The following is a 24,889-nucleotide window of genomic DNA, read 5'->3' on the forward strand; positions in this document are numbered from 1 at the left end:
TTTCTCAGAACAAGAATAGACTGACGAGTTTCAGAAGACATGTCTTTGTTTCTGGCCATTTTGAGCCTGTAATCGAACCCACAAATACTGATGCTCCAGATACTCAACTAGTCTAAAGAAGGACAGTTTTATTGGTTCTTTAATCAGTACAACAGTTTTCAGCTGTGCTAACACACTTAAAAATGGTTTTCTGATGATCAAATAGCCTTTTAAAATGATAAACTTGGATTATCTAACAATGTGCATTGGAACACAGGAGTGATGGTTGCTGATAATGGGCCTCTGTACGCCTAAGTAAATGTTCCATTAAAAATCAGTTGTTTCCAGCTACAATAGTCATTTAAAACATTAACAATGTCTACACTGTATTTCTGATCAATTTGATGTCATTTTAAAGACCCACAAATGTGCTTTTCTTTCAAAAACAAGGACATTTCTAAGTGACCCCAAACTTTTGAACGGTAGTGTATATCATTTTTATTTTGACATTTGTATATATTTTTTCTTCACATTTTCAAACAGTCCATATATATTTTCTAACGGGGCTATACATTTGGGTGAGTTTTTTCTCTCGCCTGAGTAGCCATGTTTCACCGCCAAACATAAAATTAAACCATCTAGTGTTCAGCGAAATAACAACACAAAGTCAAATACAGGTAGCCTAGTGAAACAAAAAACATCCAATCACATTAATCGTTACATTCTCGCGGGAATTCCACTAACGGTATGTAGCCAAACGTAGTTGCTGCTCATGTTGGTATCTGTACTGATGGCGCAAAAGCCATGACATGGAGAAATGGTGGAGTGGTAACGCATGTGCAAGCAGTTGCTCCCGACGGCACTTGGGTAGACTGCAGCATCCACCGAGAGGCTCTTGCTGCCAAGGGAATACCTGACAGCTTGAAAGACGTTTTGGACACTACAGTGAAAACAGTTAACTTTGTTAAAGCAAGGCCCCTGAACTCTCGTGTATTTTCTGGAATATGCAATGATCTGGGCAGAAAACACAGAAGTGCGCTGGTTATCAAGGGGAAGAAGTTTTGACAAGTTTTTTTAAATTGAAAGATGAGCTTAAAGTTTTCTTTACCGACCATAATTTTCACTTGTCTGCATGATGACATGTTTCTCACGCGAGTGGCCTATCTGGGTGATGTTTTTTCTAGCCTGAATGATCTGAATCTAGGATTTCAGGGACTCTCCGCAACTAAACTCAGCAAAAAAAGAAACGTCCTCTCACTGTCAACTGCGTTTATTGTCAGCAAACTTAACATGTGTAAATAATTGTATGAACATAACAAGATTCAACAACTGAGACATAAAGTGAACAAGTTCCACAGACATGTGACTAACAGAAATGGAATAATGTGTCCCTGAACAAAGGGGGGGTCTGAATCAAAAGTAACAGTCAGTATCTGGTGTGGCCACCAGCTGCATTAAGTACTGCAGTGCATCTCCTCCTCATGGACTGCACCAGATTTGCCAGTTCTTGCTGTGATATGTTACCCCAATCTTCCACCAAAGGCACCTGCAAGTTACCAGACATTTCTGAGGGGAATCGCCCTAGCCCTCACCCTCCGATCCAACAGGTCCCAGATGTGTGCAATAGGATTGATATCCGGGTGCTTCACTGGCCATAGCAGAACACTGACATACTGTTTTGCAGGAAATCACGCACAGAACGAGCAGTATGGCTGGTGGCATTGTCATGCTGGAGGGTCATGTCAGGATGAGCCTGCAGGAAGGGTACCACATGAGGGAGGAGGATGTCTTCCCTGTAATGACCAGCATTGAGATTGCCTGCAATGACAACAAGCTCAGTCCATTGATGCTGTGACACACCGCCCCAGACCATGATGGACCCTCCACCTCCAAATTGATCCCGCTCCAGAGTACAGGCCTCGGTGTAACGCTTCGACGATAAACACGAATCCGACCATCACCCCTGGTGAGACAAAACTGCGACTTTTCAGTGAAGAGCACTTTTTTCCAGTCCTGTCTGGTCCAGAGACGGTGGGTTTGTGCCCATAGGCGACGTTGTTGCAGGTGATTTTGGGATGTTCCAATCCTGTGCAGGTGTTGTTACACGTGGTCTGCCACTGCGAGGACAATCAGCTGTCCGTTCTGTCACCCTGTAGCACTGTCTTAGGCATCTCACATCTGCAGTCCTCATGCCTCCTTGCAGCATGCCTAAGGCACATTCACGCAGATGAGCAGGGACCATGGGCATCTTTTTTTTTGTGTTTTTCAGAGTCAGTAGAAAGGCCTCTTTACTAAGATTACTACTGTAAGCTGTTAGTGTCTTAACAACCGTTCCACAGGTGCATGTTCATTAGTTGTTTATGGTTATTTGAAAAAGCGTGGGAAACAGTGTTTAAACCCTTTACAATGAAGATCTGTGAAGTTATTTTGATTTATAAGAATTATCTTTGAAAGACAGAGTCCTAAAAAAGGGACATTTCTTTTTTTGCTGAGTTTATATTCAATGTGCGGTACAACATTGAAGCTATGATTAAGAAGTTAGAGCTCTTCTCTGTCAGGATTAACAAGGACAACACAAATGTCTTTCCATCATTGTATGATTTTTTTATGTGCAAATTAACTCAAGCTTATGGACAATGTCAAATGTGATATAGTGAAGCACCTGAGTGAGTTGGGTGCGCAATTATTGTCCCGAAAACGGATGACACATACAATTGGATTCATTATCCCTTTCATGCCCTGCATCCAGTCCACTTACCAATATCTGAACAAGAGAGCCTCATCGGAATTGCAACTAGCGGTTCTATGAAAATTGAATTTAATCAGAAGGATATCAATCCCAGAACAACAGCAAAAGGACCTTGTGAAGATGCTGGAGGAAACAGGTACAAAAGTATCTATATCGACATAACCTGAAAGGCCGCTCAGCAAGGAAGATGCCACTGCTCCAAAACCACCATAAAAAATACAGACTATGGTTTGCAACTGCACATGGAGTTAAAGATTGTACTTTTTGTAGAAATGTCCTCTGGTCTGATGAAAAAAAAATAGAACTGTTTGGCCATAATGACCATCGTTATGTTTGGAGGAAAAAGAAAGAACACCATCCCAACCGTGAAGCACAGGGATGGCAGCATCATGTTGTGGGGGTGCTTTGCTGTAGGAGGGACTGGTGCACTTCACAAAATAGATGGCATCATGAGATAGGAATATTATTTGGATATATTGAAGCAACATCTCAAGACAACAGTCAGGAAGTTAAAGCTTAGTCGCAAATGGGTCTTCCAAATGAACAAGCATACTTCCAAAGTTGTGGCAAAATGGCTTAAGGACAACAAAGTCAAGGTATTGGAGTGGCCATCACAAAGCTCTGACCTCAATCCTATAGAGAATTTGTGGGCAGAACTGAAAAAGCGTGTGCGAGCAAGGAGGCCTACAAACCTGATTCAGTTACACCAGCTCTGTCAGGAGGAAGGGCCAAAATGCACCCAACTTATTGTGGGAAGCTTGTGCAAGGCTACCTGAAATGTTTGACCCAAGTTAAACAATTTAAAGGCAATGCTATCAAATACTAATTGAGTGTATGTAAACTTCTGACCTACTGGGAATGTAAAAGCTGCAATTAATCATTCTCTCTACTACATTCTTAAAATAAAGTGGTGATCCTAACTGACCTAAAACAGGGAATTTTTCCCAGGATTAAATGTCAGGAATTGTGAAAAACTGAGTTTAAATGTATTTGGCTAAGGTGTATGTAAACTTCCGACTTCAACTGTATTTCACTTGCTTTGGCAATGTAAACACATGTTTCCCATGCCAATAAAGCACCTTAAATTGAAATTGATTTAGAGAGAGAGAAAATGGAGGTGTCAAGTCCTGACCATAGAGTGCCCTTGTTTCTATATAGTGGAGTAGGTCAGTGCGTGACTCGGGGTTAGTCTAGTTTAATATTTCTATGTGGGGTTCTAGTTTATTTTTCTATGTTGGTGATTTGTATGATTCCCAATTAGAGGCAGCTGGTAATCGTGGGATATTTGTTTATGTTTTGTGGCCTGTTAGCACTTCATTGACTTCACGTTTTGTTCTTTCTTTATTGTTTTTGTGCGTTTCACTAAATACTTATGTGGAAACCATATCACGCTGCTCCTTGGTCCGATGATTCTAACGACGATCGTGACAGCAGGTCAGTGGGGCGTCGCTGTGGGCAGCTGTCGAAATAAAACAAGATTTAGTCCTCCTCATCCTCCTTCCCCTACATCAATCCTTGTTCCTCTGTCCTATTCAGTCTCTCCTCTCTTTTTGAGTGTAGTGGGATGACTCAGCTAATGGATAAATGGCTGACCAAGGGTGCTCTAGGGCGTCAAACTGCTCCAAATGAATACTTTTTGAAAAGGTCTGGATCCGTAATGGACTGCCTTTTTACATTTGGTTTGGTCTGATGACAGCACAGACTCCAGGGTGGGCTTTTTTGTCCTATCAAAGCTCATGGATGGGCTGGCTTTTGAATGTGACTGAGGTGGATGGTGGAGAATTCCAACCACATTAGCACCAAAATGCTATAAAGTGCAAGGCAATGAAATGCATCACAGCTGCATCATACTCCTATGCTTTGAACTGCTTTTCCTTCGGTTGGACGTCCAGATTTGTTGACAGTGAAAGTAAAAAGCTTGCCATCTCCAAGCAGGGGTCCACTGTACAAAAAGCTGAGTCAGTATTCGACAAGTTGTCCACTAAGAGCAGATCCAGGGTCATTTACAGATAAGCTGGTCCTATATCAGTACTTGGGCCAACACCTGTAAACCCAGCCGCCTGGATGGCAAGGATGTCTCTGGTGACCTAGTTGGGTCAAAGGTCAAGAAGAGAGTCATCAGTCAGTAACCATAGCGAGGGAAAGTGAGGGGCAAAGATACAGCTGATTGGAGCGACATAAGTGGGTCGAACAAACCCTGGGGATGACAGCTAAAATAAATGGTCCCACTTCAAATTAAACATAACCTTTGAAGGCCTTTTTAATGACGCCTCTGTAAAGCCTTTAAGGGGCCTCTATAAATGCCTCAGAAATCATTCATAAACAAATATCATGCTAAGGTTGGAAAAAGGATTATGCCACATTTGCCAAATAAGAACCTTTTATATCACCCTTCACAAAGTATGACTGTATTTATGAATTATTTGTGAAGCAACTATGTAGGGTTTTTGAACTTTATGGATGCTTCCATAAAGTTTTGGTGGATACGATCAAACCGGTTGAGTGATTTGGGATTGTCAAATGAAAAACTCACAGTCCCTTTTATGTTCATGAGCTGTAGCTATTGAAGGAAAATGTCTTCATTTACAAAATGGGGGAAAAATAAATAGCTGCAACTCCATTCCATCATTGGCTTTCAATTATGCCCTGGTTCTATCCTTTTGAGTTCCTCTGGGGTTTTTTAACAAACCCTTTCATATACCAGTCTAGATGAGTCATTCTCGGAGAAAGAGGCTCTTTCTTTCAATACCAACTCACTTGCCAATTTGGAAGATATTGGTAAGAAGAAACAGATGGCTCTGGGCAATGCATTTTGTCCGTCAAGGCCTTCAAGTTCAAACAGCCACCTTTGTTTATTGTGGGTAGCGGACGTTAATGAATTCCCAATTGCTTAACCTCCGAACAGTTTGAAGTGAACTAACCTCGCCTCAAATTCTTCAAAAGTATTTTAAAGCAATTTGAATGCACAGAGATACTCTGACGAGATCCTGAGGCTACATTGTGAAGTGTGATTGACTAATTTCACACTTCACAATGTAGCCTCGGGATCTCGTCAGAGTGTCTGTGCATTCAAATTACAATCACACTTCACAATGTAGACTCAGGATCTCGTCATATTATCGCTGTGCATTCAAATTGCCTTAAAATAGTCCACAGATATTATATACAAACAAAAATATAAACACAACATGTACAGTGTTGGTCCATTTTTTCATGAGCTGAAATAAAATATCCTAGAAATGTTTCAAAAAGCTTATTTCTCTCAAATGTTGTGCACTAATTTGTTTACATCCCAGTTAGTGAGCATTGCTCCATTTCCAAGATATCCCATCCACCTGACAGGTGTGGAATGTCAAGAAGCTGATTAAACAGTATTATCATTACACAGGTGCACCTTGTGCTGGCAGTTGGTTTATGGTATGGTCAGGCATAAGCTATGGACAACGAATACAATTTAATTTTAAATTGATGGCAATTTGAATGCACAGAGATACTCTGGTGAGATCCTGAGGCCCATTGTCATGCCATTCATTCGCTGTCATCACCTCATGTTTCAGAATGATAATGCTCGGCCCCATGTCGCAAGTATCTGTACACAATTCCTGGAAGCTGATAATGTCTCAGTTCTTCCATGGCCTGCATACTCACCAGATATGTCACCCATTGAGCACGTTTGGGATGCTCTGGATCGACGTGTGTTCCAGTTCCCGCTAATATCCAGCAATTTCGTACAGCCATTGAAAAGGAGTGGGACAACATTCTACAGGCCACAATCAACAGCCTGATCAAGTCTATGCAAAGTAGATATGTCGCACTGCACGAGGATAATGGTGGTCACACCTGATACTGACTGGTTTTCTGACTTTTTAAAAAGTATCTGTGACCATATCTGCATTCCCAGTCATGTAAAATCCATACATTAGGGCCTAATGAATTCATTTCCATTGACTGATTTCCTTATACGAAATGTAACTCAATAAAATCTTAGAAATTGTTGAATTTTTGAACATCCCACATTTTGAACATCCCACCGAGCACCATTAAATCCATTATTAAAAAATGGAAAGACTATGGCACCACAACCAACCTGCCAGGTGAGGGCTGCCCACCAAAACTCATGGACCAGGCAAGAATGGCTTTTAATCAGATAGGCAACAAAGAGACCAAAGATAACCCTGAAGGAACTGCAAAGCTCCACAGCGGAGATTGGAGTATCTGTCCATACTTTAAGCCGTACACTCCACAGAGCTGTGCTTTACAGAGTAGTGGCCAGAAAAAAAGCCATTGCTAAAATAAAATAATAAGCAAACACGTTTGGTGTTTGTCAAACGGCATGTGGGAGACTCCCCATACATATAGAAGAAGGTACTCTGGTCAGTTGAGACTTAAATTTAGCTTTTTGGCCATCAAGGAAAATGCTATTTCTGGTACAAACCCAACACCTCTCATCACCCCGAAGACACCAGCCCCACAGTGAAGCATGGTGGCAGCATCATGCTGTGGGGATGTTTTTCATTGTCAGGGACTGGGAAACTGGTCAGAATTGAAGGAATGATGGATGGCTCTAAATACAGGGAAATTCTTGAGGGAAACCTGTTTCAGTCTTCAAGAGATTTGATACTGGGACAGAGGTTCACCTTCCAGCAGGACAATGACCCTAATCATACTGCTAAAGCAACACGAGTGGTTTAAGGGGAAACATTTAAATGTCTTGGAATGGCATAGTCAAAGCCCAGACCTCAATCCAATTGAGAATCTGTGGTATGACTTAAAGATTGCTGTACACGAGTGGAACCCATCCAACTTGAAGGATCTGGAGTAGTTTTGCCTTTAAGAATGGGCAAAAATCCCAGTGGCTAGATGTGCCAAGCTTATAGAGACATACCACAAGAGACCTGCAGCTGTAATTGCTGCAAAAGGTGTCTCTACAAAGTATTGACTCTGGGGGGTAAACAGATATGCACGCTCAAGTTCTGTTTTTTGTCTTATTTGTTTGTTTCACAATAAAAAATATTTTGCATCTTCAAAGTGGTAGACATGTTGTGTAAATCAAATTATACAACCCCCCCCCAAGTTGTAAGGCAACAAAATAGGAAAAATGCCAAGGGGGGTGAATACTTTCGCAAGCCACTGTAGATATTCCATTACAAATCAGCCGTTTCCAGCTACAATAGTCATTTACAACATTAACAATTTTTGCACTGTATTTCTGATCAATTTTATGTTATTTTAAGTGACCCCAAACTTTTGAACGGTAGTGTATCTTTCCGTAAGATCTATTAGTACAGACAAAAACATGTCCTCCTACACACACGGACAGAGCAAGAGGAAGACCAAAGCTCTAGATATGCCCCGTGTCATCTGCGACACCTTCATATCTTACTGTGTCAATGAATGTAATGGAATTTACAGAAATGCCAGCGGGTTTGGAAAACAAGATCTTCGATTACAATACAGCATATGGCCTTTTAGTGCAACATACATTCATTTTCAATTATTATCATAATAATAATAACTAGATGGTAGCTTTACAAGTAAAGTTGTGGAGCTTGCTAAAGCTATTTTAAAAAATTGTGGTATTGAAAGAAGTTTAAAAAAATGGTACTTTGATTATATTATTGAAATTAAGAAATCATTTTTAATTTCCATCGATAGTCTTTAGATTGGGTCAGTAGTTGTGGTCAGAAGTGGTGTGGTTGTGGTCAGTTGTTGTGTGGTTGTGGTCAATAGTTGTGTGGTTGTGGTCAAAAGCTGTGTGGTTGTGATCTCCAAATGTGGTTAGCAGTTGTGTGGTTGTATTCAGAAGTTGCGTGGTTGTTGTCAGTAGTTATGTGGTTGTGGTCATTAGATGTGGTTAGAAGTTGTGCGGTTGTGGTCAGAAGTTGTGTGGTTGTGGTCACTAGATATGATAAGCAGTTGTGTTTTTGCAGTAAGTTGTTGTTTTGGTCAGTAGTGTGGTTCAGTTGTTGTGGTCAGTAATTGTGGTCACTCTCTTCACTCTCCTCATAATGTTGGCCATCTATGTCTATGAGTATCATAGCAACGGCTCTGTTTTGGCATCTCATTGATGACACAGAGAGCTGTTGCTAGAAGAGAGTAGGCGGTGGGTTACTAAAACGGCTCTAATTACAGATTGATACACGCAATTTCTAATATGTTTTCAGATTTGTCAAGCAGAGGGGTATGGGAAGATTTCATACCTCAAACATTTTCTCTAACTTGTTGCGTTAGTGGTCAAAACAGCAGTTGTTTGGGAAAAGTTAGAAGAAGATGGGGTAATGCAGTTACTAAAACAGCTGTACCAAATGATCCGTAGTGAATATTTTGATTCCACGAACAGATATGAATCGCAGAGAACTAGACACATTTCCCAAACGCTTGAACTTTTTGTCTAACCAAAAACAATATTACATCATTCAAAATTTCCACAAGTAGTTCCCCAATCTGGCCAACACTTTCCTATACAGTATGTTTCATATGTAACGGCGTTCTTCGTTTGTGGAAAGAGAGTCGGACCGAAATGCAGCGTGTTGGTTACTCATGTGACTTTAATGAAAGAAACTGCGTACATGAAATAACTCATACTATGAAAACAACAAACAGAACGTGAAACCTAAATACAGCCTATCTGGTGAACTACACAGAGACAGGAACAAACACCCACGAAATACCAAGCGAACTCAGGCTGCCTAAATACGGTTCCCAATCAGAGACAACGAAAGCACCTGACTCTAATTGAGAATCGCCTCAGGCAGCCAAGCCTATACCACACCCCTAATCAGCCGCAATCCCAAATAATACAAACCCCAATACGAAACATAACATATAAACCCATGTCACACCCTGGCCTACCCAAACATATGAAAAAAACACAAAATACAATGACCAAGGCGTGACATCATAGTAACACACATTGTCTGGAAACTCTTCTACGCTCATTATCGCACACACAGCGCCACAGGGGACGTGGACAATAATCTCAATTGCACACTGAGATTTGGCCATGCCTGTTATCGTTTGCACCCCCCCCTCTCTAGGTGTCTATTGGTGAACAGAGGCCCATCCATTAACACTGCACCAGCCTATTGTCTGTACACAATAGAACAGAAGAGAGGTGATTATTGTTGCCATGAAAGTTTTGGTCCCATGTTTCATGAGCTGAAATAAAAGATCCCAGAAATGTTCCATAAGCACAACAAGCTTATTTTTCTCCATTTTTGTGCACAAATGTGTTTACATCCCTGTTAGTGAGCATTTCTCTATTGCCAAGATAATCCATCCACCTGACAGGTGTGGCATATCAAGAAGCTGATTAAAGAGCGTGATCATTACACAGGTGCACCTTGTGCTGGGGACAATAAAAGGCCACTCTAAAATGTGCAGTTTTGTCACCAACACAATGCCAAGTTTTGAGGGAGCGTGCAATTGGCATGCTGACTGCAGGAATGTCCACCAGAGCTGTTGCCAGATAATTTAATGTTAATTTCTCTACCATAAGCTGCCTCCAACATAGTTTTACAGAATTTGGCAGTACATCCAACCGGCATCACAACCGCAGACCACGTGTAACCACGCCAGCCAAGGACCTCCAAATCCGGCGTCTTCACCTGTGGGATCGTCTGAGAGGGGAGATGGGGGTGCTGAGGAGTATTTCTGTCTGTAATAAAGCCCCTCTGTCTGTAATAAAGCCCATCCTCAGTGGGTTGGCCTGGCTCCCAAGTGGGTAGGCCTATGCCCTCCCAGACCCACCCATGCTGCGCCCCTGCCCAGTCATGTGAAATCCATAGATTAGAGCCTAATTTATTTATTTCAGTTGACTGACTTCTTTATATGAACTGTAACTCAGTAAAATCGTTGAACTTGTTGCATGTTGCATTGATATTTTGTTCAGTATAGTTGGCAGGGGTCTTCACTTGAACATTGCTGTGTTTTCATATATTTCTAATATACATTTTAAGACTCTCTGGTAGATGTTTTATAAGACCCCCTTTCATCTGTTTAACCAGAAATCAAAGCCTTTGCTTATTTACAATTTTTACGAGGGAAAATAGTGAGAAATGTATATATGCCTTAATTTCTCAGAAATATAGACTCTTAGCATTCATTTGACACCCAATTTGACATGCTATGAACTTCACGTTGTTGCTCATGGGTCCTTTTACATGGAAATGGCCATGACTGAGAGAAGTGTATCATAAGAGATGCAAATGTGTACATTCATGCAGACTTGAGTTCATTCTATTAGAACTCATTCTTTCCTTTCAATAGAATATTGAAAACATGTAAAAAAGGAGCAAAAGGAGGAATGCACATCAAAATGTACAGTCAAAATGCCAAGAGTGTGCAAAGCTGTCATCAAGGCAAAGGGCTGGCTACTAATCTCAAATATATCTTGATATATTGAACACTTTGCTGGTTACTACATGAGTCCACATGTGTTATTTCATAGTTTTGATGTCTCCACTATTATTCTACAATGTAGAAAATAGTACAAATAAACAAAAATCCTTGAATGAGTAGGTGTGTCCAAACTTTTGACTGGTACTGTATATCCAGGCTATAATGTAAAATGGTGTCTTCTAATGTTCACAAGGCTTACATTATCAGTCTGCCAATAGTAGCCTAGACATTGATAGTTGACCAACCCAGACGCATTGGAGATAACCCATGCTTCTTCCAAACAACTAGGCTACTCCAGTCCAGAAATACAAACCTTATTGCTATTATAAACTTGTCAACAATGTAATTAGAGCAATACAAATAAATGTTTTGTCACACCCATGGTATACGGTCTGTTATAAACTGGGTCGTTCAAGCTCTGAATGCAGATTGGCTGACAGCTGTGGTATATCAGACCGTAAACTACGGGTATGACAAAACATGTATTTTTAATGCTCTAATTACATTGGTAACCAGTTAATAATAGCAATAAGGCACCTTGGGGGTTTGTGATATATGGCCAATATTCCACGGCTAAGGGCTGCATCCAGGCACTCCGCGTTGCGTCGTGCATAAGAACAGCCTTTAGCTGTGGTATATTGGCCATATACCACACCCCCTCCTGCCTTATTGCATAAATATACCACGGCTGTCAGCCAATCAGCATTCAGGGCTCGATCCAGCTAGTTTATGTTAAGAAATATAACCCTTTCCCTGCCTGATCCTATCTTAAAATCACCAGCAGCTGAAAACAAAAAGAAAATAAACCATGTTCCATTGTAAGACAGATTTCACTGTGTGGTGATCCACTGTCCACTAAGCAGTTCTGATGTCACGTATAATGCCTGATTGCCCAGAATATGCAGGATAGAGAAAGAAGGGCATTCTTTACACATGCACTGTACAATTTACATAAACCCAAGAGCGACATTCTCTTTTGTGTCAAGCAGCCTTAATGGCATTAGAGTCAATATGAGGCAGGTAACATAAAGTAACAGTGAGTCACTAAATCAATGTGTAACTTCTTAAAAATCAATGCTACTGCATTTGTTTGGTCAACATAATATGTAGACCTAGGATATACGTGTGGATATGGGGATACGCAGGCAGACCTGCTCAAATGGAGGATGATGGTCTGTTGTTGTTAGTAAACAACAAGCACATAGGAAACCATTTCCCATGTCCATGAGAACGGGGCAGAGCTTCTTACTGTTTCCACGAATGTAGGACATTTGGTTTCGTAGATATATCTTGGCATGTCATCAAAACAGCAAGTCATTGGTTAACGGCTATCTGTGACCACTTGCTTTATAATGCATGGTGAGTTTGGAGATGCATGAGGAACGGCCTGGGTGCGTCACAGAATGTTCCATGACTTGAATTTGCCTTAACATCAGTATCACAGATTTTAAGGTCACCTCTCTTTTAAAGGACTGAGATTTTGCATAACAGCAATATTACTGATGATAGTCATTTAGCGTAAGTAAGTGCGTGTGTGTGTGTATGTGTGCGTGTGTATGTGTGTGTGCGTGTGTATGTGTGTGTGCGTGTGTATGTGTGTGCGTGTGTATGTGTGTGTGCGTGTGTATGTGTGTGTGCGTGTGTATGTGTGTGTATGTGTGTGTGCGTGTGTATGTGTGTGTGCGTGTGAATGTGTGTATGTGTGTGTGCGTGTGTATGTGTGTGTGTGTGTATGTGTGTGTGTATGTGTGTGTGCGTGTGTATGTGTGTGTGTGTGTGTATGTGTGTGTATGTGTGTGTGTATGTGTGTGTGCGTGTGTATGTGTGTGTGTGTGTATGTGTGCGTGTGTATGTGTGTGTATGTGTGTGTGTGTGTATGTGTGTGTGTGTGTGTATGTGTGTGTGCGTGTGTATGTGTGTGTATGTGTGTGTGCGTGTGTATGTGTGTGTGTGTGTATGTGTGTGTATGTGTGTGTGCATGTGTATGTGTGTGTGTGTATGTGTGTGTGTGTGTGTGTGTGTATGTGTGTGTGTGTGTGTGTGTATGTGTGTGTGTGCGTGTGTATGTGTGTGTGTGTATGTGTGTATGTGTGTATCTGTGTGTATGTGTGTGTGTATACATAAAGATGTGAGTAATAATATTGATTGTTAGTATTCACATCATGAAACATGATCCCTAGTGTTTCCTCTACTCACCATAATCACCTGTCACATCACATCAGCAGTAAAGGTATAATTACAGGATTGACGTGCTGTTCCTTTGGTCTTCGCTGATAGCTACTCACATGGAATGACTCACGATGACTGCTGACTTCAAATGGAATACAGATTTTACACTCTTTACATACAGCCGAAGGGAAGAGAAAGCTGGTTTAACAAAATGTATGAGTATACTACCGAGTTATGTCATGATGTCTATACATGGGTTATTATAATGGCCCTGAAAATAAACAAAGGCTTTGTGCAAGCTGTAAAATGTACGTTTATTTTCATGGATATACTCATTAAATATGGTTCATGTGATGTAGCCTACACTGTACAAAACATGTTTTTCTTTTAAGACAGAAATATGGTGATACACCTGTGTTGTAACACTATCCATTTTCTGTATGACATACGCCACAGATTATATGCCAGGCAATGTATTAGCCACATATTCTATGGCAGATATTGTTCACCGCAGATTATATTCTATACACATTCAAAAGAGACATCGTAGAGAAAAGTATCTGTAATTGAAGGAAACATACCACAACTCCGCCCACATCTATACATGCCCAACTTCAGAGCACGCGCGATCGAGCATAAATATAATAGGGTAGTAATTTCTCCCTAAAAATATGAGCCTCAGTTAATATTTATGAGGACAAAAACTGACAGGCACGTTCAATCGAAGCGTCCTCTTCTTTCTAGGTGTCATCTTCATGTCTCTCTTCTTGGAGTCATTTGCGGTGCTTCCCATATTGATCTAGAATTATCTAAACAACTGGACTCATTAAAGCGTAAAAGAAACGTTACTTTCTCCCCTCTCGTGCTAGATCGAGTGTGGTGAATGATAACAAAACAACCACTGCTAAAACATTCTACCTTATGGCAAGTACTAGTTCACCTAAATCCGCATTCATGTCCTCCCCAAAACGTTTTTTTTTTCTTTTCGAAGAGGTTTAGGAGAATTTACGCTGCAGGTTAGGATAATTGACGTAGCAGGTTATGGCAATTAGGTTAAGGGTCGTTAAGAAAAGGGTTTAAAAATCTACTTTTGATGTCAATTTGAAAAAATATGTATCCCGTCTAAGACATGACCTTCCAAAATTCCTGGGGTGATGCAATTTATAGGCTTGAGATATGATAAATGATCTGACAAAAAAAATAAAACCCGCAGAATACGATTCACTTGGCATAGCGCGCAGATGTTTCAGTAAATCCTAAATTGAAACACAAGGAAGCTCGTATAATAATGCAAATGATGATTGACGCTACACATACAGTACGTTCCCAGAGAGGATTTGATGGGTTCACACTTCACAATGGAGAAGGCAAGTATACATGCATGCAGGTTGGCTGGCTACTGGTAAATACCAGCTCGGGCTTGTGGTGGGACACTTACAAGACTAGAGGGTGCTTCAAACTTTGTGCACAGCTCCGAATTGTCACATGGCTGTGTTTAATTTGTGACAGCAGTATCAATAGTAAGAGAAAGGGGGTACCTAGTCAGTTGTACAACGGAATGCCTTCAACTGAAATGTGTCTTCAGCATTTAACCCAACCACTCTGAATGAGAGAGGTGCGGGAGGGAGGGGGGGGGGGGGTGCCTTAATCGAATATTAGAGTGGCTTCCTCTCCTAACCTCTTCCTCATCTGAACATTGTCTGGCTGGATAGGCCTGTTTGAAAGCTCAAACTCAATTTATGAATAGAAAAGAGCAGGAATTGATCTAACTTTTATCGTTTTTCAGAATGATGTAGTAGAAAAATATATGTAAGAGTTTAGACATTTGAGATCCAGATTTTAGCCTGCAAATATTGGTTGGGCAAACTCCCCCCAAAATAGTGTAGATGTATGCCAGCAAAGCCACTAAACAATATATTAATTGCTCTTTAATGGTGTCAAACGGTGCCCACAAACTGTTATGGCCTACATAAAGCTGTCCCAAAAGCAGAGTATTCTTTTCAGAACCATGGAGTGAATCCTTACCACTTCTACACCTTTTAATTTTTATTTCACCTTTATTTAACCAGGTAGGCCAGTTGAGAAGAAGTTCTCATTTACAATTGCGACCTGGCCAAGATAAAGCAAAGCAGTGCGACAAAAACAACAACACCGAGTTACACATGGGATAAACAAACGTACAGTCAATAACACAATAGAAAAATCTGTATACAGTGTGTGTAAATGAAGTAAGGATGTAAGGCAATAAATAGGCCAATAGTGGCAAAGTAATTACAATTTAGCAATTTACACTGGAGTGATATATGTGCAGATGAGGATGTGCAAGTAGAAATACTGGTGCGCAAAAGAGCAGAAAAACAAAAACAAATATGGGGATGAGGTAGGTAGTTGGTTGGATGGGCTATTTACAGATAAGTTAGTGAGGGAGATATGAGACTCTAACTTCTGTGATTTTTGAAATTCGTTCCAGTCAATGGCAGCAGAGAACTGGAAGGAAAGGAGGCCAAAGGAGGTGTTGGCTTGCTACCAGCAGAGCCTTGTCTGGCAGCCAAACAGTTAATTCAGTCTAATTTATTGCCTTTATTTTTTTTTGCATGTGTACCACCAACAGCTAACAGCTTACTACACAACATACTCTTAGTATTACTTTCTTAGTTACAGTAAACATATCTCCCTGGCATATTACATAATTTATGCAGCAGCATACAAGACATTTTTGGACTCACCTTGTTGTGCTGTGCTCACTTGAACAGGATGGTGGCGGAAAAGTCTTCGTGGGCAAATTTTGTCATCAAAATTGTCATCAAACTTTGGCATCAAAATCTGGCATTCTCTGGATTTGGGGTGCTTTCAAGACAACTTGGAACTTTGAAAAAAACAAGGTCGAATCATGACATCAGTGATCTTCAGGTCAGAGCTCTAGAAAGAGTTCCAGATTTGGAATTCTGAGTTGGATGACTGCTAAAAACATATTTCGCAGTCGGAGCTATTTTTTTCAGAGTTCCCAGTTATCTTTACTCACTGAAGTCTGAGATTTCCCAGTTCCGAGTTTCCAGTTGTTTTGAATGTGGTAGAAGTCATGCTGGATTGACAGCATGAATGTTTATCATTTTAAGCTTGGAAAAGAGACCCTTAAACCCAGACTTGGACCACAGACCCACTCCACTGAATAGCAGTTGTTGTTGAATCATTGTTGAATTTCCGATTTCCAACTGGTTGTTTAATTATGTCCAATTGCCGATGAGCACCGATACGTTTTACCTATAATTTCTCCTCATATGACAAGGTTTGAAAAGGATTTGCCAGTAAATTGTCGACGTGATTCATGATGATGGCTGCTTGTCTAGCTTGCTAGCTAAGATTTTGAAAGTATGATGTTGATATGATCAGTTCAATCAAAGCTACGGTAGATATAACGTGATTTGACGTCCTTTTATCTGTGGCCAATGACCTTGAGCCTTCTTGGATGGCTAATGTAACGCTATGGCAACTCCCAAGTGGCTCGAATTTTCGAGCTCTCCCTGTAGATTGTGTGGTGAAGTTGTGTCCCCATGAGTGACAGAACACTGAGCCAATCACGGCGCAACTAGAGAACATTATCAACCCCTACGCTCCGTATATTCCCCTGGCTGCCCCACCACCACAGAAAGCACTGAGCTTAGCTGAATCACCTGCATTTTGGAGCTGCCTTACTCAAGAAAGCAAAAAAGAGACAATGTTTGTATGCTGCATTATTAACTCAATAAACTTTTTTTTTTTTACATTGTTTGCAAACTGATATGTGACACATATTAATGCCAAAATTAGTTTGTTGGTGATGTGGACACCTTGACACAACTTGAAGCTCTCAACCTGCTCCACTACAGCCCCGTCGATGAGAATGGGGGGTATGCTCGGTCCTCTTTTTCCTGTAGTCCACAATCATCTCCTTTGTCTTGATCACGTTGAGGGAGAGGTTGTTGTCCTGACCCACATGGCCAGGTCTCTGATCTCCTCCCTTTTGGCTATCTCGTCATTGTCGTAGATCAGGCCTACCACTCTTGTGTTATCGGCAAATTGAATGATGGTGTTGGAGTCGTACCTGGCTGTGCAGTCATGAGTGAACAGGGAGTACAGGAGGGGACAAAGCACGGACCCCTGAGGGGCCCCTGTGTTGAGGATCAGCGTGGCAGATGTGTTGTTACCTACCCTTACCACCTGGGGGCGGCCTGTCTGGAAGTCCAGGATCCAGTCGCAGAGGGAGGTGTTTAGTCCCAGGGTCCTTAGCTTATTGATGAGCTTTGAGGGCACTATGGTGTTGAATGCTGAGTTGTAGTCAATTAATAGTATTCTCACATAGGTGTTCCTTTTGTCCAGGTGGGAAAGGGCAGTGTTGTCACATTCTGACCTTTATTTCCTTTGTTTTGTATTTATTGAGTATGGTCAGGGTGTGAGTTGGGTGGGCAGTCTATGTTTGTTTTTCTATGATTTGGGGATTTGTATGTTTCGGCCTAGTATGGTTCTCAATCAGAGGCAGGTGTCATTAGTTGTCTCTGATTGAGAATCATACTTAGGTAGCCTGGGTTGCACTGTTTGTTTGTGGGTGATTGTCTATGCTAGTTGCTTGTGTCAGCACAGGTCTCATTTGTAGCTTCACGGTCGTTATTGGTTTATTGTTTTTGTATGCAGTGTTGAGTACTTTCTTTAATTAAATATTCACTATGAACACATACCACGCCGCATTTTGGTCCTCTGATCCTTCTCGCCTCTCCTCTTCAGATGAAGAGGAGGAAGACCGTGACAAGTGTGGAGTGCAATGGAGATTGCATCATCTGTGGATCTGTTGGGGCGGTATGCAAATTGGAGTGGGTCTAGATGATGATGGGATTGCTATTACAGACTCAGACATAGAGAGGTTGAACATGTCAGTGAAGACACTTGCCAGTTGGTCAGCGCATGCTCGCAGTACATGTCCTGGTAATATGTCTGAATGTTGACCTGTTTAAAGGTCTTACTCACATCGGCTGTGGAGAGCGTGATCACACAGTCTTCCGGAACAGGTGGTGCTGTTTCAGTGTTATTTGCCTTGAAGTGAGCATAGAAGTAGTTTAGCTCATCTGGTAGGCTCGTGTCACTGGGCAGCTCTCGGCTGTACTTCCCCTTGTAGTTTGAAATGGTTTGCAAGCCCTGCCACATCCAACGAGCATCAGAGCCGGTGTAATACGATTCGATCTTAGTCCTGTATGGACGCTTTGCCTGTTTGATGGGTCGTCTGAGGGCATAGCAGGATTTCTTATAAGCTTCTGGGTTAGAGTCCCGCTCCTTGAAAGCGGCAGCTCTAGCCTTTAGCTCAGATGCTGCCTGTAATCCATGGCTTCTGGTTGGGGTATGTACATACGGTCACTGTGGGGACGATGTCATCGATGCACTTATTGATGAAGCCAATGACTGATGTGGTGTAATCCTCAATGCCATTGGAGGAATCACGGAACATATTCCAGTCTGTGCTAGCAAAACAGTCCTTTAGCTTAGCATCTGCTTCATCTGACCACTTTTTTTATTGATCTACTGGTGCTTCCTGCTTTAATTTTTCCTTGTACGCAGGAATCAGGAGGATAGAATTTTGCCAAATGGAGGGCAAGGGATAGCTTTCTATGCATCTCTGTGTGTGGAGTATAGGTGGTCCAGAGTTCTTTCCCCTCTGGTTGCACATTTAACATGCTAATAGAAATTTGGTAAAACAGATATAAGTTTCCCTGCATTAAAGTCTCCGGCTACTAGGAGTGTCGCCTCTGGTTGAGCGTTTTCTTGTTTTCTTATGGCGGAATACAGCTCATTCAATGCTGTCTTAGTGCCAGCTTCTGACTGTGCTGGTATGTAAACAGCTGAAAACTCAAATGTTATAAGAATACAAATGAAAACTCTCTCGGTAGGTAGAGTAGTCTACAGCTTATAATGAGAAACTCTACCTCAGGCGAGAAATAGCTCGAGACTTCCTTAGATATCGTGCACCAGCTGTTGTTTCCAAAAATACATAGACCGCCGTCCCTTGTCTTACCAGACGCTGCTGTTCTATCCTGCTGGTGCATCGTATAACCAGCAAGCTGTATGTTGATGTTGTTTTCGTTCTGTTCAGCCACGACTCCGTGAAGCATAACATGTTACAGTTTTTAAGGTCCCGTTGGTAGTTTAATCTTCCGCGTAACTCGTCGATTTTATTGTCCAAAGATTGCACATTTGCTAGTAGAATGGAGTGAAGTGGAGGTTTATTCGATGGCCTGCGGATTCTCAGAAGGCAGCCGGACCTTCGGCCCCTCTTTCTCTGCCTTCTCTTCATGCAGAGGAGATCGGGGCCTGTTCCTGAGGAAGCAGCGTATCCTTCACATTGGGCTCCTCAGAGTCCTGAAAGGAAAAAGAGGATTCTGCTAGTCCGTGGTGAGTAATCTCAGTCCTGATGTCTAGAAGTTATTTTTGGACATAAGAGACGGTAGCAGCAATATCTTCTCCGGTGCCATTTTACTTCAAAAGCTACCAATTCTTGTGGAATCCATAATCCAATGGCTTGGGATTATGCATGAGGAAGAAAAATGCAGTTTAACTAAAGACTATCAGTATTTAAATCTTCTCGATTTGTCAGTTGGGATAATGGCAGGGGCGCGACTGTGATTTTAGAAGTGGGGGGGACATAATATATATATATTTTTTATCCTGTTGGATAAACACTCCAAACAGCCTACCCGCTGCTCGGAGGCGTCCGCATGGTCTAAAAGCACACCGTTGCCTCGTTTTTGTATCACATTCAAATTATAAAACTGGGGGATTCAAAAATGCAATTTCAGAATGTGTAGGTAAAGACTTACTGCTGAGCTCAGGACGAAACTATTCTGGCTATCACACCTCAAACAAACGACACATGCTCCAATGACACAACACCTACACACAGGATCTTCAGTTGTGTATTCATTATGCCGATTCTGTTTTTACTCTAATAGTTTGCCTAATTTCAGTTTATGTGGCAAAGTAAGATAGTATAATGTATAGAATCATTGTACCATCTAAACTGCTGTGAAATATATTTTCCATGACCAACAATATAGTTATTTCTGCTGTTTGAAGTTGGTGTACAAAACCGAAAGTAGAAAATACAAAAACAAAACTTAAGAACAGGAAGCATAGAAAGAGCGCACATAGAACAGATCTACTGCTTCGAATACTTGCTTTCAAGTTTATAACTTACATTTCTATGTGATTTTCACCAGGTCGCCCAAAAAGTTCAATTTTGCCACTTTAAGGTAGGGATTTGTATGAGGGTGGGGGCCACAAAAAATCGGAACTCATCATGATGGGGCTACAGTGCTTATGGGTCTGCGTACCCACATCCATACCCACAATGCAGTCAGAGCCCCCTAAGTGAAATTTTGTTGGCCACAGGCTGCCAATTGCCCATCCCTGTATTAATGTGTCTTTGATAGAATAAACTCTGCAAAAACAAATGTAGACATTAATAAATGCATTTCTATAGCTTTCAAAATATGTTTTACAACGATGGGGGAGTGCCAAGATGGAGGCGCGGTGGCTTCAAAACCGCGCTCCCATAAATCATCTAGTGTATAAATAGATTGTCTGTTGCAAAATATAGTTTCTATTTTACAAAGTTAGGTAGGTCCCTCTTGTTTTTGTTTCCACTAATGCGATGCTGCATCGACTGCAGGCATTTTCGCGTTTCGATTGTTCTGAACAGTGTGAAACAGTCATATCTGATTGGGTAATCCAGCATTATCAACTCCTACGCCGCACAGCCACTGCACTGTACTAGAACCAAGCCAGAGATACTTTTGAGGAGATGGAGAACTCAAGGGATTCGAATTACCGCCTACTGTGTACGTTGCCCATGCGTCGTCGGTGCATTCTGGGTGATTATGGGACATGGGGCTCCCTCCTTCACGGTGTGAATGGGAGTCATTTTGGCGCTAACAAAAAAATAAAACAGCACGAATCACGTGAACAAGAAGTACAACATTACACATCTTTTCAGAGATGTGGGATAACTAATTTGTTCTCTGTAATATCGTATAGCTTTGAAATCATGATATGACGTACTTTTGAGGAAAACAGGCAGGTTTCTCGACTCATTCCCTCACCTTTAGAAGGGATTGTTTGACGATTAGTTTTTGCAAACGCGTAACGCACCATGACAACCTGAACGCGATTGGTCGATAGTCTGTTGGGCGGAGCGTTAACGTTTATCAAGTCATTTCCCATGGTATTCTTATCTCCACCCTTTTTTAATATCTCTGACCAAACTCAGAAAAGAGTAGCTAGGTTGCTAGCGTTAGCTATAGCTATTGACTTGGTGCATTTGGGTTGTTTTAAACCAAAGAGAATGGCCAAGCAGCTAGAAACGGATTTGGATGGAATGTAGTTTTTTGTGTCACGGGGGTGTTTGTTGTGTAGTGTACTGACCGCGGTGGGGAGGTATGACTTGGGTGTTGACGCAGTACCTAACCAACGGAATTTGCAATACCAGCATAGACAAATTGGGATGGCAATGAAGCAAGTGCATCGTAAGTTTACGTGACACTTTATTTTCAGAAATGTTGGCATGCCTCGAGTCTCGATCCTCATTGGCGATGTCAGGACTCTCGCTAACAAGCATATTTGGATTGATGATTTTAACTAACTGTTAGCTGCTTGTTGTTTTATTAGCTAGTGAGATCACTGACTGAAATTAAAGTGACCAATAAATGTAAACTCACGTGTTAGTTAAAGCAAAGTTTTACTAACTAGCGAGCGTGTCTTTTATTTTGCATTGCACGCTAACAACTAACGTTAACAGTTAGAAGTTTGCCGATCAGTTAAGTAGCTAACGTTATAGCTAACGTCCTTAACCTGTTCGAAATATGAGACAAAATATCCTCAGGAAAGCATTTTAGAGAGCCGGTATTGAGGCTTTTCTGAAGGCAAAACATTACTAACGCAACATTAGGAAAGGTTTTTAATGTTTTGTACACTCGGTGTAAATGGTTGGACACCTAGGTAAAGTACATTTTACATTGGATATTCGGTTTTCGCCCGTCAGTAACAGTAGCATGAACTTGTGTCATGGCTAGAAGGGATAGCATGAAATTCTGTCATGGCTAGAAAGGATACAGCTTTTGTAAAATTAACATGACCTGTATATTCTAAACCAGGGGAGGAGAACAATCGACATCATTGTGAGAATTGTACACACAAAAAAAGTAATAAAAAAACAATCTCGAATGCTTTCCATCTTCCCCTGTTTCAGAATATACGATTTCCATTGTCATGGCATGCTTGGTTCAAAAGCTATTGAGAGAGAGTTTTATATTGTATATATGGTTTTCTCTCCTCGATAGCTATTGAACAAAGCATGCCATGACAATGGAAATTGTATATTCTGAAGCAGGAAAAAATGGAAAACAATCATCACCTTTTAGTGTGAATATTTTTTTATTGAACCAAACCATATATTTTCCAGCAGCTGAAATACACTCTTACCAGTTGAAGTTTAAATATAATTTTATTCAAAATTCTAGCTTGTAAGGAACATGTACATGATTTTGCAGCCATTAGTTTCAGGCTCTATATATATATATATATATCTTACCATTACTTTGTACAAAGTCAAGACATCAATATTATTCTAAAATCTTAAATCACAGCTCAATTTGAGCAACATCTAAATTTGTGGTTAATCATAATTAATCACAACAAATCCTGCGATTAACTTGATTTAAAAATGTTAATTGTTTGACAGCCCTAATCATAATGCAGAAAAATATACCAGATGGCATGGACACTGTTGCGCTTTCACTGGTTGGGTGTGATCCTGGTCTAGATCTTTTGATTTGGTGCAACTTCCGGCGTACGTTTACTATGAGCACTGAGGCTGTATTCACCTTAAGTTAGAGTAGCATACCATCAAAAACAATGGGGAAAATGCATCCATAACATTTTAACATGGAAATAGCGGTTCTATCATTCAAGCTACTGTAGCAGCCAAAATGTGGTGTTCAATGTAGATCTACATTCCATGAAACATGCAGAGCTTGACATTGACCTGTTAATACACTTGTCCTTCAGACACGGTGGTGATCATCATTGTAAGTAAGAGCTTGTTCTTAACTGACTTGCCTAGTTAAATACATTTTAAATAAAATAATCATCTAAAAACAATCGCATCTACCCACGACCCTGCTGTTTTAAAAACAGTCCAGTTCAAAGTGAATGGCACAGCTCCATACATGGCAATGGCCCACTGCAGCTCTGATTGGTTATGGTTTTGTTTTGGTATGTTGCTTTGAAAGTGGCTAATATTCCGTTGATTCATTCACAATTCCCACAGTAAAGGAAACGTTGATGGCGTTAACTAATGGGTAAAACTCTAGAAAGTTGAGTGAAATTCAGTCTCGTGCTTCTCTGAGCACACTGATATTTCTTCTGCGCTGCAGTCCCGTGGGAGGCGCAGCTTCGAGGGAACATTGGATGACACCATTTGTTTTTAGGACTATCAACTGGGTTGTTAAATGGCCCGCCAATAAATCAGCACAATCTACTTTTTTGTTTTTTGAAATTGCTAGCATCTTGAAGCTAACATTGGGATTGTGTATACCCTGCTCTCTGTTACTCTTTTTTTTAATGGTCATTAGCAATGTACAATACGGCAAACTTGGCAAAACAAGGAATTTGTGGTAAGCGCATGGAGGCCATCTTTATATACCTCTGCAATTGAAACTCAATGAAGTTGACATCTTTGTCAGTTTTCATCTTATGTTGTGTTTGTGCCTGCTGCTGCTATAAACCTTGCAGATGTTATCAGAGTTGAACAGTAGCTTGACATTAAATGGAGCTTTGGCAGAATTTCAACGAATGCGTTTTAGTGCATACATTTTAAGCTGGCGATCAGTGACCGTCTTTTGGCTGGGAAATCTGACATACTGTGTCAGCTGAGATCAGGCAGCTTTAGAAGCAAGGCGCAGTGCATCTCCAGTTGTTTTTCATCAACTGAGTGGTGCACCGGCCAGCTAAAATAAAAAGTATTGAGAGACAAGAGCCCCATGCCCAGGTGTCATTAGAAAGAAACCGCCTGCAATCGAGGATCATGTCCAACAGGCACTAAACCCATAGTTGGGTTCGTGATTCAAATATTGTACAATAAGGGAAATTCCACAGTAACTCAGATTTTACACTTAAAATGTTCGCAAAAAAACCCCCATTGATTTCAATGTTGAACAAACCATACAACTCTATGCACAACTACTACTTTTAACAATTTACACTGAACATTTTACAAAAACACATTTACTGGAAGAACTGTGAAGATGCAAAGTTTGGTAACAAAATTTCAGTAAAATCTCCATCTGTTTTTTTTCTTCCCGAAAACAGTTAATAATATTTTCTCTGAATTAAGATTCAACGATGTCTGCAGAAAAAAGGGGGTGTCAGCTATGACAATACACACTGACATTAAAAAAATATATATTTTGGTTATTGAACTAGAGTAAGTGAAGTGAATTTAAACCCGGTAACAGAATTTCAAAATAGACCCTGATCCCTACACAGAAATGCATAAGGTTATGAATGGCATTCTCT

At 40.9% G+C, this 24,889-nt stretch overlaps 1 protein-coding gene across 1 annotated transcript in view; it reads left to right on the top strand.

The window, feature by feature from the left end:
• The first annotated feature begins 21,569 nt into the window (after positions 1-21,569).
• Positions 21,570-24,889, top strand: part of LOC115104901 (polypeptide N-acetylgalactosaminyltransferase 11-like) — a 64,699-nt gene continuing 61,379 nt past the window's right edge. The window contains exon 1 of the mRNA XM_029626298.2: positions 21,570-21,840. The gene's annotated coding sequence lies outside the window, so the exon portion shown is untranslated. The remainder of the gene's footprint in view (positions 21,841-24,889) is intronic.

Source organism: Oncorhynchus nerka, linkage group LG22, assembly GCF_034236695.1.
Source record: "Oncorhynchus nerka isolate Pitt River linkage group LG22, Oner_Uvic_2.0, whole genome shotgun sequence".
Taxonomy (NCBI): domain Eukaryota; kingdom Metazoa; phylum Chordata; class Actinopteri; order Salmoniformes; family Salmonidae; genus Oncorhynchus; species Oncorhynchus nerka.